The 13,456-nt window shown below is 40.2% G+C and overlaps 1 pseudogene; it reads right to left on the reverse strand.

The window, feature by feature from the left end:
* Positions 1 to 13,067: 13,067 nt before the first annotated feature.
* On the reverse strand, positions 13,068 to 13,167 carry LOC127133559 (uncharacterized; annotated as a pseudogene).
* Between the last annotated feature and the right edge of the window lie 289 nt (positions 13,168 to 13,456).

Consider the following 13,456-nt stretch of genomic DNA (forward strand, 5'->3'; position numbering starts at 1 on the left):
CGTGGCTCCGGCGTTCTTCAAACCGAAGGGCATCACTCGATAACAGAATGTTCCCCAGGGTGTGATGAATGTTGTCTTCTCCATATCCTCGGGTGCCATCTTAATCTGATTATATCCGGAAAATCCATCCATAAATGAGAAGACATTGAATTTAGCTGAATTATCTACCAACTTATCAATGTGTGGTAGAGGGAAATCATCTTTCGGACTAGCTTTATTCAAGTCTTTATAGTCCACACACATCCGTACTTTTCCGTCTTTCTTAGGCACAGGCACAATATTGGCCACCCATTGAGGATATGTAGAAGTCACCAGAAACCCCGCATCAATTTGCTTCTGAACTTCCTCTTTGATCTTTACTGCCATATCAGGATGAGTTCTTCTGAGCTTCTACTTCACAGGCACGCACTCAGGTTTCAAAGGTAGGAAATGTTGCACAATATCTGTATCTAGACCAGGCATGTCTTCATATGACCAGGCAAAGACATCAACATATTCTCGTAGCAATATAATCAACCCCTTCTTAACAGATTCTTCCAAGAGTGCCCCAATCTTCACTTCTCGCACACAATCCTCAGACCCCAAGTTGACTGTTTCCAAATTCTCAAGATGTGGCTGAATGATCTTCTCTTCATGCTCAAGTAGACGGGTAATCTCGTCAGGAATCTCTTCAACATCATCTTCTTCCGCTTCAAATACAGGGAATTCAAAGTTGGGAGATGATGTTGGGTCATTATGTTCAATGGGTTTGATCAACCTGCATAACGATTTTGGATATGAAAGCTTTAGAATTCAAACAAGGCAAATCATTATGCAGATGAAAAGATTGATTTTATTCTTATTTTTGAGGTTTTATGTGATCACCAATTTCATGCAAAAAACGAAAAGGGAAAATTATTGGAAAAACAAATATTTAACATGAATCTATTGAATGAAAATATCATTGTATTTATGCGCCAACAATGTCATCACTCCTCCTTTTGGCATGGGAGGAGGGTTTTTAAACATAATGAACATTACTTTGACTTATGGATAACTGTTGGAATATCCACAGCGACCCAATTATTGTAGATCCCCCCAGGGATGATGAAGTTGCCAGAATCCTCTTCGTCCTCTTCCAAGATTGCAGCAGCCTCTTTGTCCTGACCAGTGTGGATGAAACCTCCACTCTTGAACAGCCCTTGCGTATTAGAAACCCCAGATGAATAACCTATGCCATCCCGGGACTTGTTGTCTTCTAGCTCAATCATTTTCCCTAATCCAGCGGTTGCACCACGCTCAATGGCCAACTTTGCATCTTTGTAGGAAGCAAATGAAGGAGTTCTCTTCTCAATAGGTTCAACAATAGATAAAGCTTGGAAAGGAGTTCCAACTTCATCCTCAGCATCTATATATGAGAAGGAAGTCAAATGGCTAACCAGGAGAGCCTTTTCTCCCCCTACCACCACCAGCTTCTTATTCTTTACAAATTTCAGTTTCTGGTGTAGGGTGGATGTCACGGCGCCTGCCTCGTGAATCCATGGTCTGCCTAGGAGACAACTATACGATGGGTGAATGTCCATAACCTGGAAGGTAATCTAGAAATCACTTGGTCCGATTTTGATTGGGAGATCAACCTCGCCAATCACAGTTTTGCGAGACCCATCGAAAGCCTTCACAACTACTCCACTCTGCCTCATGGGAGGCCCTTGATATGACAGCTTCGCAAGAGTGGACTTTGGCAATACATTCAATGATAACCCAGTTTCCACCAGCACATTGGACATGGCGTCGTCTTTTCAACCCATAGAAATATGCAATGCCAAGTTGTGGTCTCTTCCCTCCTCGGGGAGATCAGAGTCACAAAAACTCAAGTTGTTATAAGCAGTAATGTTTGCAACAATACTATCAAATTGTTCTATCGTGACATCGTGATCCACATATGCCACATCCAACACCTTCTGCAGAGCCTCTCGGTGTGGTTCTGAATTCAAGAGCAATGATAACACATATATTTTGGATGGCGTTTGTAGAAGCTGGTCTACAACGTTGTACTTGCTTCTTTTGATGAGCCTTAGCATCTCATCACAGTCTTTTTTCGTGTTGCCACTCGGGCCAGCAGAAGCAGGAGTTCTTGACGTAGAAGATGGCTTAACAACAAGTGCCGGATTCGGGGTGCTCACAGCATTCCCAATCGGGCGTTCAACAGAATCAACATCAACACTTCCTCGAGCATCAGCTTGAGGCTTTGGCAGTGCTGAAAATACACGACCACTACGGGTCAAACCGCTAACATCAGCAATATTTACAACAGATGAAGAAGGCAAGGACACCTCTTTCCCATTTTCCACTGCTACAGCATTGTAGCGATAGGGGACCGCCTTTTCAGAAGAGTATGGTACTGGTCCGGCCGGTTTAATGATGAGAGCGGGAGAATCCTTCTGCTTTCTACCATCATACTTGATGGCAACAGGCTCGGGTATCCGGAACACCGGGGAAATCACGTTGACCTCATCAGCATCTTCGTCAACATTTCTGTTTTGAAGGATCTCAATAACTCCTTCATCCAGTATTTCTTGAACATCTTTGCGTACCTGGCGACAACCTCTTTGATTAACAGAACAGACTCGGCATCTATCATGGTCATGCTCATAATGACTATAATCACATAGCAAACGATGCATCTCGACCAGAGATTGTCGAATATGACTGACATATTTGACTTTGTATTTTCCAGGGCATCCCTAGACCATGTTGACAGATTTCTCATGCTCGGGCAATGGGTTCTTCTTCACGTTAGGACCTACATCCTCAAAACACAGAATGCCACACCTCACAAGGTCTTGAACTTTGGTCTTCAAAGGGTAGCAGTTCTCCACGTCGTGGCCAGGAGCACCAGAATGGTAAACACAGTGTAATTCGGGCTTATACCACCACTAGGGGTTAGTAGGCATAGCCGGTGGGTCTCGCGGAGTAATCAACTTCCTCTCTATCAAAGAGGGATATAACTCTGCATACGTCATCGGAATAGGATCGAAGGTGACCCTTTTCCTCTCGTAACTTGTGCTGTTTTGATTACTATTTCGAGGCTGGTAGGCCTGCTGTTGTGGACGGTGCTGTTGTTGTTGATATTGCGGATGTGGTTGTTGCTGATTGTTGTTGTGTTGCTGGTACTACTGATTATCTCTGAAGACAGGTGCTATATGAGCCACCTGATGCTGGTTACCGGCGGGACGCACGGTCTTCCTCCTCACAGAGGGTATTCTTGGTTTCATATGAGAGGTCACAGCATGTGCCTCTCCATCTTTCTTTTTCGCAAATGCCCCATAACGTTTGGCAGAAGAGCCTTCTTCTCTTGTCAGACGCCCTTCCCTAACCCCTTCTTCTAGACGCATCCCCATATTCACCATCTCGGTGAAGTCAGAATGAGCGCTAGCAATCATCCGCTCATAATAAAAATAACTCAAGGTCTTCAAAAAGATCTTAGTCATCTCTTTCTCTTCTAGCGGGGGCACGATCTGTGTTGCTACCTCTCGCCACCTCTGGGCGTATTCTTTGAATGTTTCTTTGTCTTTCTGGGACATGGCCCTCAATTGATCCCTATCGGGAGCCATATCCACATTGTACTTGTATTGCTTGACGAAGGCCTCTCCAAGATCGTTGAAGGATCGGATGTTCGCACTGTCTAAACCCATGTACCAACGCAGAGCAGCGCCAGACAAGTTGTCCTGAAAGTAGTGGATGAGCAGTTGGTCATTGTCGGTCTGAGTCGACATTTTCCTGGCATACATGATCAGGTGGCTGAGAGGGCAAGTATTTCCCTTGTATTTTTCAAAGTCAGAGACCTTGAGTTTCACAGGGATCTTCACATTAGGAACCAAGCAGAGTTCGGCAGCAGACTTGCCGAAAAGATCCTTTCCTCTGAGAGTCTTCAATTCCTTGCGAAGCTCAAGAAATTGATCGTTCATAGCGTCCATCTTCTCATAGACATCTGGGCCTTCAGACGACTCAAAACGATAAATGGTGTCGTCTACTCTGGGCAGAGTATGCACGACAGGAGGAGGAACAGCAAGGACCGAGCTAGATGCCGGCATAGAAGCAAAGGTGGGAGTAGGACCCTCGGGCATGAAATTGGGAGGCATCCCCCACGAGAATCCGGCTGGCATGGCCGTTGGAGCAAAGTGTACATTGGCTGCGGGCACAGTCGAGGAGGCAATCTCAGAGATGACTGTCCTATGGGGAGGAGTTAAAGGTGTCGGAGAAGGCTGGCTCTGGGCAGCCATGAATGACTCCATCAAGGCACTTAATCTGGCCACTTCCTCTTTCAGCTCACGATTCTCTTGTTCCAAATGATCCATCAGTCTGGAAATGTTGGCTCTGGTGTAGTACCGGTGAGTCAGCTTGTCTTCAAAATAAATGAAGAACACAGAGTTAGACCACAGGACAAGAAGCCGGGAACAAAACCTGCTTATGCACATGATGCATGCAATGCTTGTGCACACGATTTGTTTTTTCTTTTTATTTCAAAGGAACTTTAGGGTTCTATTTGCAAAGTTTGGAAGTATTAAACATTTATCACATATGGAAATATCTCATCAAATAATATCTGGAAACATTTTTACACTAAAGAAGTATAGTTTTGGTAACCAAATATTATACAAGAGAGAATGGAAATAAACATCTTATAGATCTCTAGAAGCAATCGTCCGAAGCTCTGGACACAGGAAGATAAGATGCACGAAGCCTCTTTACCTCCCTCTCGTAGGCTGCCTCCATATCTGCCTTCTCCTTGGCGAGTCGATCGTACTTCCTTTTCCAAAACTTGGAAGACTGAGGAAGTAGAGAGGTCCATGCATCATCAGGATCATCAATAACCTGATGTTCGAGGAACTCTATCAAAGCATCCTTCTCCTTGATCTGCTGAAGCAACTCCTCTCTTTCACGGATCCAAGCACGTGATCGGTCTTCATCTCTCAACTCCTCTACTCCTTGGTCAGGGAGGGTTGAAGGCCCAGCCATAACCAAAGGTGTAGGTCTTGGATACTCGTAAGGCATGAGATACTCAGTCGCTCTCTTCCTAACCCAAGCAGTGTAAGGCTCCATAGCAACACAATTCTTAGGACCCAACTCTTTCCTTCCTTTCCTATGAATCTTGCGCCAAGCGCGGACCATTCTGCCCTTCAAGTTTTGGGGATCTTTACCCTCCTGAAAGAACACACCCTCTAACAGAATGTTATTATGTTTATCCTTTAGGGGGAACCCAAGCTGACGACGTGCCAAAACAGGGTTGTAGTTAATCCCACCACATGTACCAAGAAGAGGTACATTGGAGAATTCACCACAAGAGTCGATAATCTGCACACCACCATACACACGGTTGTACCAAGAGATATCATCATTAGTGAGAGACATAAGTCTCGTGGACCACCGTAGACATCCTTTGTTCTCCTTGAAGGCAACCGTCTGCGGTAAGTGAGAAATAAAGCACTTATACAACAGAGGCAAACAACACACAATGGCGCCACCACCCTTTGCATTCCTCATATGCAAAGAAAAATAAGTGTCACCCAACAGAGTCGGAACGGGATTAAGAGTAGAGAAGATCCTAATAGCATTCATATCCACAAACTTGTCGATGTTGGGGAACAATACTAACCCATAGATGAGAAGTACAAATATGGCCTCAAAGGCGTCCTCACTCATAGCCTTCCCATACATAATAGCTTGAGCAATGAGGAACTCAGAAGGGAGACCTTGAATTCCACCTTTGGTAGTCATATGAGCACCGACCGGAGATTCATCTATGTGCAACATGTCTGCTATCTCTTGAGAAGTAGGAACATTCTCTAAGCCACTGAACGGAAGCTGGTCTAGAATCGGTATACCCACAAGGTAGGCATACTCCTCAAGTGTAGGCAAAAGCTGGAAATCCGGAAACTTGAAGCAACGGTACAAGGGGTCATAAAACTGCACCAATACACTCATCAATCCTTCGTCCACCTGAGTAGTCAGAAGAGAAAGAAGCTTCCCAAAACGAGCCTTGAAGCCCAAGGGATCTAGTACATAGGATGTCAGATTCCTTAACTCTTTCAAATCTGGTTGTCTGAAATTGTACTTCTTTGTATTCCTTCTTTGTCTTTCCATGTCTGAAAATTTGCAAATAGACCTCTTAAGTTCCTTGAAAATTTTCTTCATTATTGATGATATGGATGCAAATGGGTGCATGAATGCATGAATGCAACAATCACACTCAAGGATCAAGCAAAGCACACCAAACAAAGGTCATGTGATGGATCATATCATCCTTAATTTCAATCATCCATTTTGGTGGATTATGGTTTACAGCTTATCAACACCCAAGTTCCATTGATATTAAGGATACATGAACGGATCAACCATGAATCAAGGGTTTGTTGCGAGTCACGAGCATGGAGTCTCAGTTAAGAACCACCCAAAGGGAGTGTACTAGGGTTTAAACCTGCCAAACATGTTCTACAAGAGGTTCCCATAGTCATCATCCCATCTTTCGGATATGATCGGAGAAACGACTACTCGTATTCCAAAAATATTCTCAAGAGAGACTCTTATGAGTGTAGTATCGCGTAACAATCGTATCAAATCTTACATTTGAACGACTTTCGCACTACATCCTAAAAATAGGCCAAGATGGGCTTGGTAAACTAAGGTCCTTGGCTTCTAAGGTCTATATTGGAAAGAGTAATTTCTAACCACAACTACTTGTGTGACAATTATTGATCCCAACATGACCTCCACCAAGTGAATGGACTTGCAAGCCAACTTGCTAAGGAATAACTCCACACAAGTCAACAAGACTATGCCATTCTCCTATCCTAAGTGCACTCGAGTCCGGGTATAGAACTCATCTCGCAAAGATCACCAAGCATACAAGGAATTAATATTCAAGCAATTCAATCATTACATACAATACAGTAATCCCAAATTGCACAAAAATATGTCACAAAACAATACAATACAATACAACACAATATGAAAAGTAGGCAAAACCCAACTAGGCAAATTGTTACTATCCCCAGCAGAGTCGCCACTTTTCTGTAGCGGGGTATTCGTTACCATTAGAGATATTGACTAAATCCAAGGTAAATCATACAAGTCGAGTCGCCACCGCACTTCTATTTATCTAAAGGAATGGTTAGAAAGCGAACAAAAACCTAAGAGTTTTATCGAATCAAAAACTAGTAAAAGAGAGTCAGAGATCTGGGTAAGGGGGTTGGTTATGCAATGGGAAGGTGTTAGGCACCCAAAACATCCTAGGTACTCCTAGGGAGCCCTTTTCATACTTGTGGTAAGGTTGTTGTTTTGTGAAAATTTGTTTGTGCAAACATGATTGAAGAGATGAGAAGAGAATATACAAGTTATTTACATTTTTGTGTTTGGATGGATAAACCCATTGCCTACGTACCATCTTAAAAAAGATTAGGATCAAAACCTCGTAGTTCGGGGTAAAAAATCTCAAAAAAATGAGTGGGTGAATTGATTGATCCAAAAGCCTTAAGGTCTTTTGTTAATAAAGGGAGAAAACTCAACCTAAAACCACAAATCCGCCATGTGAGGATAGCTTCAACATGCTAGTGAGGGGTTAACCCTATAATAAGCATGGAAGACTCATTGTCCATCACTAAGGATATAGGTGAGTATTACATCTATCACAAAGATAACTCAAACCTAATAGCTAAAGGGTATGAAAACGTTTTGATTAGAAAGTGGCCATTGAAACCACAAAAAGACATTTGAATGGGTTATATTTACCAATTAGAAGTATATACAAAATGGTCAGAGTTGACTTAAAGATTCAATTCAAAATAAGTATTATGAAAAGAAAGTTTTGAAAATCAAAAGCATAAGGCTTAGGTTTCTAATGTTGAAAACAAGTGTCAGATGTTTGCACAAAAGTTTTGGCTTGGGTTAGAGTGGAGAGAAGAAGAAGAAGGGCTAAAGTCCTAAGCATGCAAGAGGTAAGGAATAAGAAACAAAACCACAATGGAGTTCCTCTCTTGAGATCATATTGATGATCCAAGTATCTCCCATCCTTTGGAATAAGCAATCACATAAGCATAAACTCAAGCAATCAACAGTCAAATGAACTCTTGGAAAGACTCCTCAATGTATCTTGGATCTCTCTCTCTTGGAAGCTCATGGTAATGGTTCCTCAATTAAGCTGAAGTTGGAACTCCTAGCACAAGAAAACACACATCAAAAGGTTCTATAATATAATCAAAGAATGGACAAGAGGGAGTTTAGAATATGGTCCTTTCAATGTTCATCTTCAAGCTTAAGCATTCTAAAGGCCTAATGCCTAGTTGCTCTTTGACTTTTATAGCACTCTAAAGGCCCAATGCCTAGTTTCTCTTTGACTCCAAATTTGCATAGGGAAAGTCCTAAGATCTAAGTCCATTTTGTCCAATTCTTTGCATTTGGTTCATAACAATCAAAACAAAACACAAGCACAATAGTATATACACAATTATGTGCTCAAGTGAGCAAAAGGCAAATGGCATTAACATAAACATGTGCTCAAGTGAGCAAAGGGAAAAGCAAATGGATAATATGTGCAAGAATAGTAAATTGCACTAAAAGTAAAGAGCAAAAAGTAAATGTTAATTGTTAATGGTTAGTATTAGTAGTTAGTGTGCCATAAGGTAAATTTAGCGCTATGTTAAGCAATCGTAATTGGACTTATGTAGAAGTCACAACTATTTGAGGCCGGTCAATAATAATGTAGGCAACAACACAAGTTAGAAGTCTTGATTAGTGAACCAAGTTCCAACAACTTGCCATGCCAAAATTTAGGAAACAACCTATCCTTAATGCAAAGTCATTCACTTGATCAATTGATCAAGATGAATTAGATTTGAATCAAAGAAGGTTAAGTCTCCCTAATAAATGCTAACTTATCAACCTTTAACTCATTGATCAAAAAAAAAAAAAAGAAGAAGAAGAAAGAGATGAATAATGGAAAAGGAAAAAAGGAAAGAATAAAGTGCATAAGGTGAAATAAAATGTACCAATCCATGTGTGTTGACCAAATGACATTGAAAGTCAAAGTCAAACAATGAGAAATCAGAAATGAGATGAAGATTGGAGGTCAAACAATAAGCAAAATATTTTTGGCATTTTTAATATTAAAATAAACTTGAATTAAAAATAAAAGAAAGGTCAAACTTCAAAATCACTTCAAATCAACCTTGAAAGGTCCAAGTGATTTATCCTAAGTTTAATAAGGTCAAACAAAGTTTGACAAAAAAATTCAGCATTTTTAAAAGTCAGAAACTATTTTTAAACAATTAAAAATGAATAAAAATAACCTAATTGAACTAAAATCTCAAATAAATCTCAATTCAATTAAAAAATTGATGAGAATATTTTTCATAGATTCATCATCATTCAAATAGGTTAGGAAAATATTTTTGTATTTTTTGAATATCAAAAACTATTTAAAATGAATTAAAAATAACCAGAAAAGAGAAAATTCATAAAAAATATCAAATGACAAAATAAAAAATATTAAAAATCAAAATTAGAAACTAGAATTTATTTGGAGAAGAATGCAATTGGTCCCATATTTTTTGGATTTAAAATGAAGAAGATACGAATTTTGGAAAATAATGGAAATAAAAGAAATTAAAACAGAAATTAGAAAATTCAAAAAAACAGGGAGCGTCTGATCAAGCCTCATTAATTGACGTGGCTGATCAGACGCTCCACATGCGCGCTTCCATGGTGTACCAAAGTCATCCGCAAAACACATGGCATTATTGAAAGTCATAAGAAGCAAGGGCCAGGATTAGATCTGGAAATAAGAAATGGACGGCCACGATTGGATCTGGAGACCAGACGGTGGCCAGCGCCACCATCTTCTCCGGCTAGCTCCGGTGAGAGCTCAAATTTGCAGAAGAGCAAATGTGCGCCAAAACACGCGATCCAGGCATCAATCGAAAGAGGAAGTGATGTAAATCACTCCTATACCATCCACTTCCACTCTAGATTTCTATTAAGAGAGAAATCAGAGATGGAAGCTTGATGGTGTTCATCATGAACTTCATTGATTTTAACAATTGAGCATTCAAAACAATTGCCTCAATGAAGAGGACTTCAGCCAACATAAAATCCAAGCAAATAGATCAATAAATGGTGAGTTTCGAAGAAAAAACCAGTTGAAGAACAACCTTGGATTCTGGAGATTTGAGCTTGCTTCCTTGCTTCCTTTGGCCAAACAGAAGATCAATGGAGTGTGAGAGAGAGGTCTAGGAACTTTAGATCTAGAAATTCAACCTGATTTAGTTGAATTTCAGATCTGAGAAAATGAAGAAAATTGAAAGAGTTCCTTTAGGTGTGGCTCGGTTTTCAGTTCAGCAACATTTCAGGTTGATTCATGGATGAAATTTGAATGGAGTGAGGCTCTTATTTATAGGTGGAAAGGCAAGGTAAGTGTGATCAAAGCCGTGTGCATGGAATTGGATATTCATTGCATGGGCTTGCATGATCATTCAAAAGGCCCAAATTCAATGCCAAATGCACTCTGAAGCATAACTGAGCTGAAATGGTCGTGGAATTGGCAATGCACAAGCTTGTATAATGAGTTTCAACATGTTATGCATAATCATGCCTAAGACTTCTCCTCTTCGAAAATGCCATTTGCCAGATTGATAACACGAAATTATATCATATTTTAGGACTTAATTCCATTAAATTTTATTACTATTTATTTCAGTTCACTTCATTTTATAAGATATTACGTGGTATTTTCTTCCTATTTGTCTCAGGTGGCTTATTTTGAAGCACAAGTAAAAATGGAAGAAAAGGAGGTGCAAAAAGGAAAGAAAATGAACCAAATGACAAAGCCCAGCCCAAAACATAAAACGCAGGTGCCGTGCATGTGACGGACGTCACAGAGGGCGTGACGAGCGTCACGCCTTGCACACTCCTGTGACGGACGTCACACATGATGTGACGAACGTCACACCATTCCCCTACTTTTTTGGCGCAAGGAACGCCTCAGAGACGTTGAGGAGACGTTGAGGAGTGTTGAGCCCTATATCCACGCCATGCATTTATACACGTTGAAGACTTTTTGGCAGCGGAAGCGGTTACTCAAACATATATAAATAGCCACTTGCAAAACCAAAAAGGGTTCCGAAGCTTTTCCACACTTTTTCCTTCGCCGTTTTCGCTTTTGCATATTTTATTTTTCCAGCAGCTTAGGCATTGTTTCTTTATTATTTTTACGAGTTCTACTTTACCTCTTTTGCAATTTCTATTTTCCTTTTTCCTTTTTAGCATTTAGTTAATTCTTTTCGTGCAATAGTTTCTACACCGGAAACTATTGTGCACCTTTTTACCGGATCTAACCTTACGTTAGAATCTAGTTTTATTTCCTTCGTTTTAATTTGTTGTTTAATTGAAGAATCCAAGAACAAATCCTACCGGCTTGTGGTGGAGTGTTCAAGACTATTGTTTAACTCATTCAGGTTCTTTAATTATTATTTAATGCTTTGTTTTATTATTTATTTATATTATCTGCCTGGGATGAGTCTGTTTATGCATGATAAGTATTTTAGTTTGTTTAGCATGTCTGGCTAATGCGCTTAGATATCGGTATGTAAAGTAAGCGGAATAAGGGATCAGAACTAAGTCGGTTTAACTAAATTTAAAATCAAAATCACTCTTTCTACGGTCTCAATTTACAGGTTTAATAACAAAGGTTTTTACGAAAGTAAAAGACATAAAGAAGTTAAAATCAATAGAGCGAGAGTTTGAGGTTTTAACTGGACAGTGTAAATTAGACATTAATTCTAGATCAGGGCGAGAGCAAGTTTTAGAGTTAATTAAATTCTGATCTTTTCCAAAAAGTATTTTTAAAGATTGAATGTGAGGACGAGAGTTAAGCATTCAGATTTAATTATATAACCTAAGTCAACAGAGCGAGAGTTTGAGATAAGGGTGTTTAAACGGTCAGTGTTTTCTTGAAAAGAGTTTCTATGGATTGTATTGCTTTCAAAAAATGGTTTTTGACTTAATTATAAGTGACAGCTACATTAACATAAAATCATGGTTTATTCAACAGAGCGAGAGTTTGAGATAAAACTTTTAATCAATATAGTCAACTGAAAAGATTTATTTTAAAACCAAGAGACCGACGAAGGATTGATTCCATAATTACGACGAACTACATACCGATATCTGTTTTATTAATATTTAATCTAGATCTTAGTTTAGTTTTTAGCTTTCCCCCAAACAATCAAACATTGTTCACCTTAGCTTTACGAAGTAACCTTAGATAACGGTATATCGATTCATAAGTCCCTGTGGGATCGATATCTTTTAAAACTACGCGATAGAACTGTGCACTTGCAGTTTGTACCCATTCTCGACTCACACAGTCGAGCGATCAAGTTTTTGGCGCCGTTGCCGGGGACTTTTATTTAATCGATATCGTAACTCTTCCGTTACGCTGTAGAGACTAAGGTTTCTTTTTCTTCTATTCTTTCTTTCGTTGATTTGTATGCCACGCACTCGCTCACAAGGCGAACCGCTTTATTTACGAATCAACGATATCGAACTATATCTCCGAGTCCTACGACGAATTCGGGAATATCGTGCTGCAAACAATCTCCCTCCTATAGAACTTCCTGATTTCAAAAACCTTTTTCCTTCGATAACCGAGATGGCAGAACCAGCTCGTGCTCTTAGAGATTACGCCGCTCCATCGCAAGATGAGCCGCATTCAAGTATTGCTCCACCCGCAATCGAAGCAAACAACTTCGAACTTAAACCTTCGCTGTTGCAGGCTGTGCAACAGAACCAATTCTCTGGAAATCCTACCGAGGATCCAAACCTTCATTTATCCGTATATGTCCAATACGCTGATACTGTTAAAGCTAATGGTGTCACTTCAGAGTCAATTCGACTTCGTCTTTTTCCTTTCTCATTAAGAGATAGCGCTAGAAGATGGCTTCAATCTCTTCCTTCCAACTCAGTCACCACATGGAACGAGTTGAAGAAAGTTTTTCTTGCCCGATACTTTCCGCCAAGCAAAACAGCTATGTTAAGAGCCCAGATAAACGGATTTAAACAGAAAGACAACGAGTCTCTTTTCGAAGCATGGGAAAGATACAAAGATATGATGAGACTTTGCCCACACCATGGTTTGGAAGACTGGTTAGTAATTCACACATTTTATAATGGTCTCTTGTACAACACAAGGTTAACAATAGACGCCGCTGCAGGTGGTGCACTAATGAACAAACCTTATGCTGATGCTTACCAGCTTATCGAAAGCATGGCCCAAAACCACTATCAGTGGGGAACCGAACGAAGAACGGTGGAAAAACCTCAAACGAAAACTGGCATGTACGAGATAAGTAACCTTGATCACGTTAATGCAAAAGTGGATGCTTTGGTCCAGAAAATTGAAAGTTTAAATGTATCACCTCCAGCC

This window comes from Lathyrus oleraceus, chromosome 3 (genome assembly GCF_024323335.1).
Source record: "Lathyrus oleraceus cultivar Zhongwan6 chromosome 3, CAAS_Psat_ZW6_1.0, whole genome shotgun sequence".
In the NCBI taxonomy this organism is placed as follows: Eukaryota; Viridiplantae; Streptophyta; class Magnoliopsida; order Fabales; family Fabaceae; genus Lathyrus; species Lathyrus oleraceus.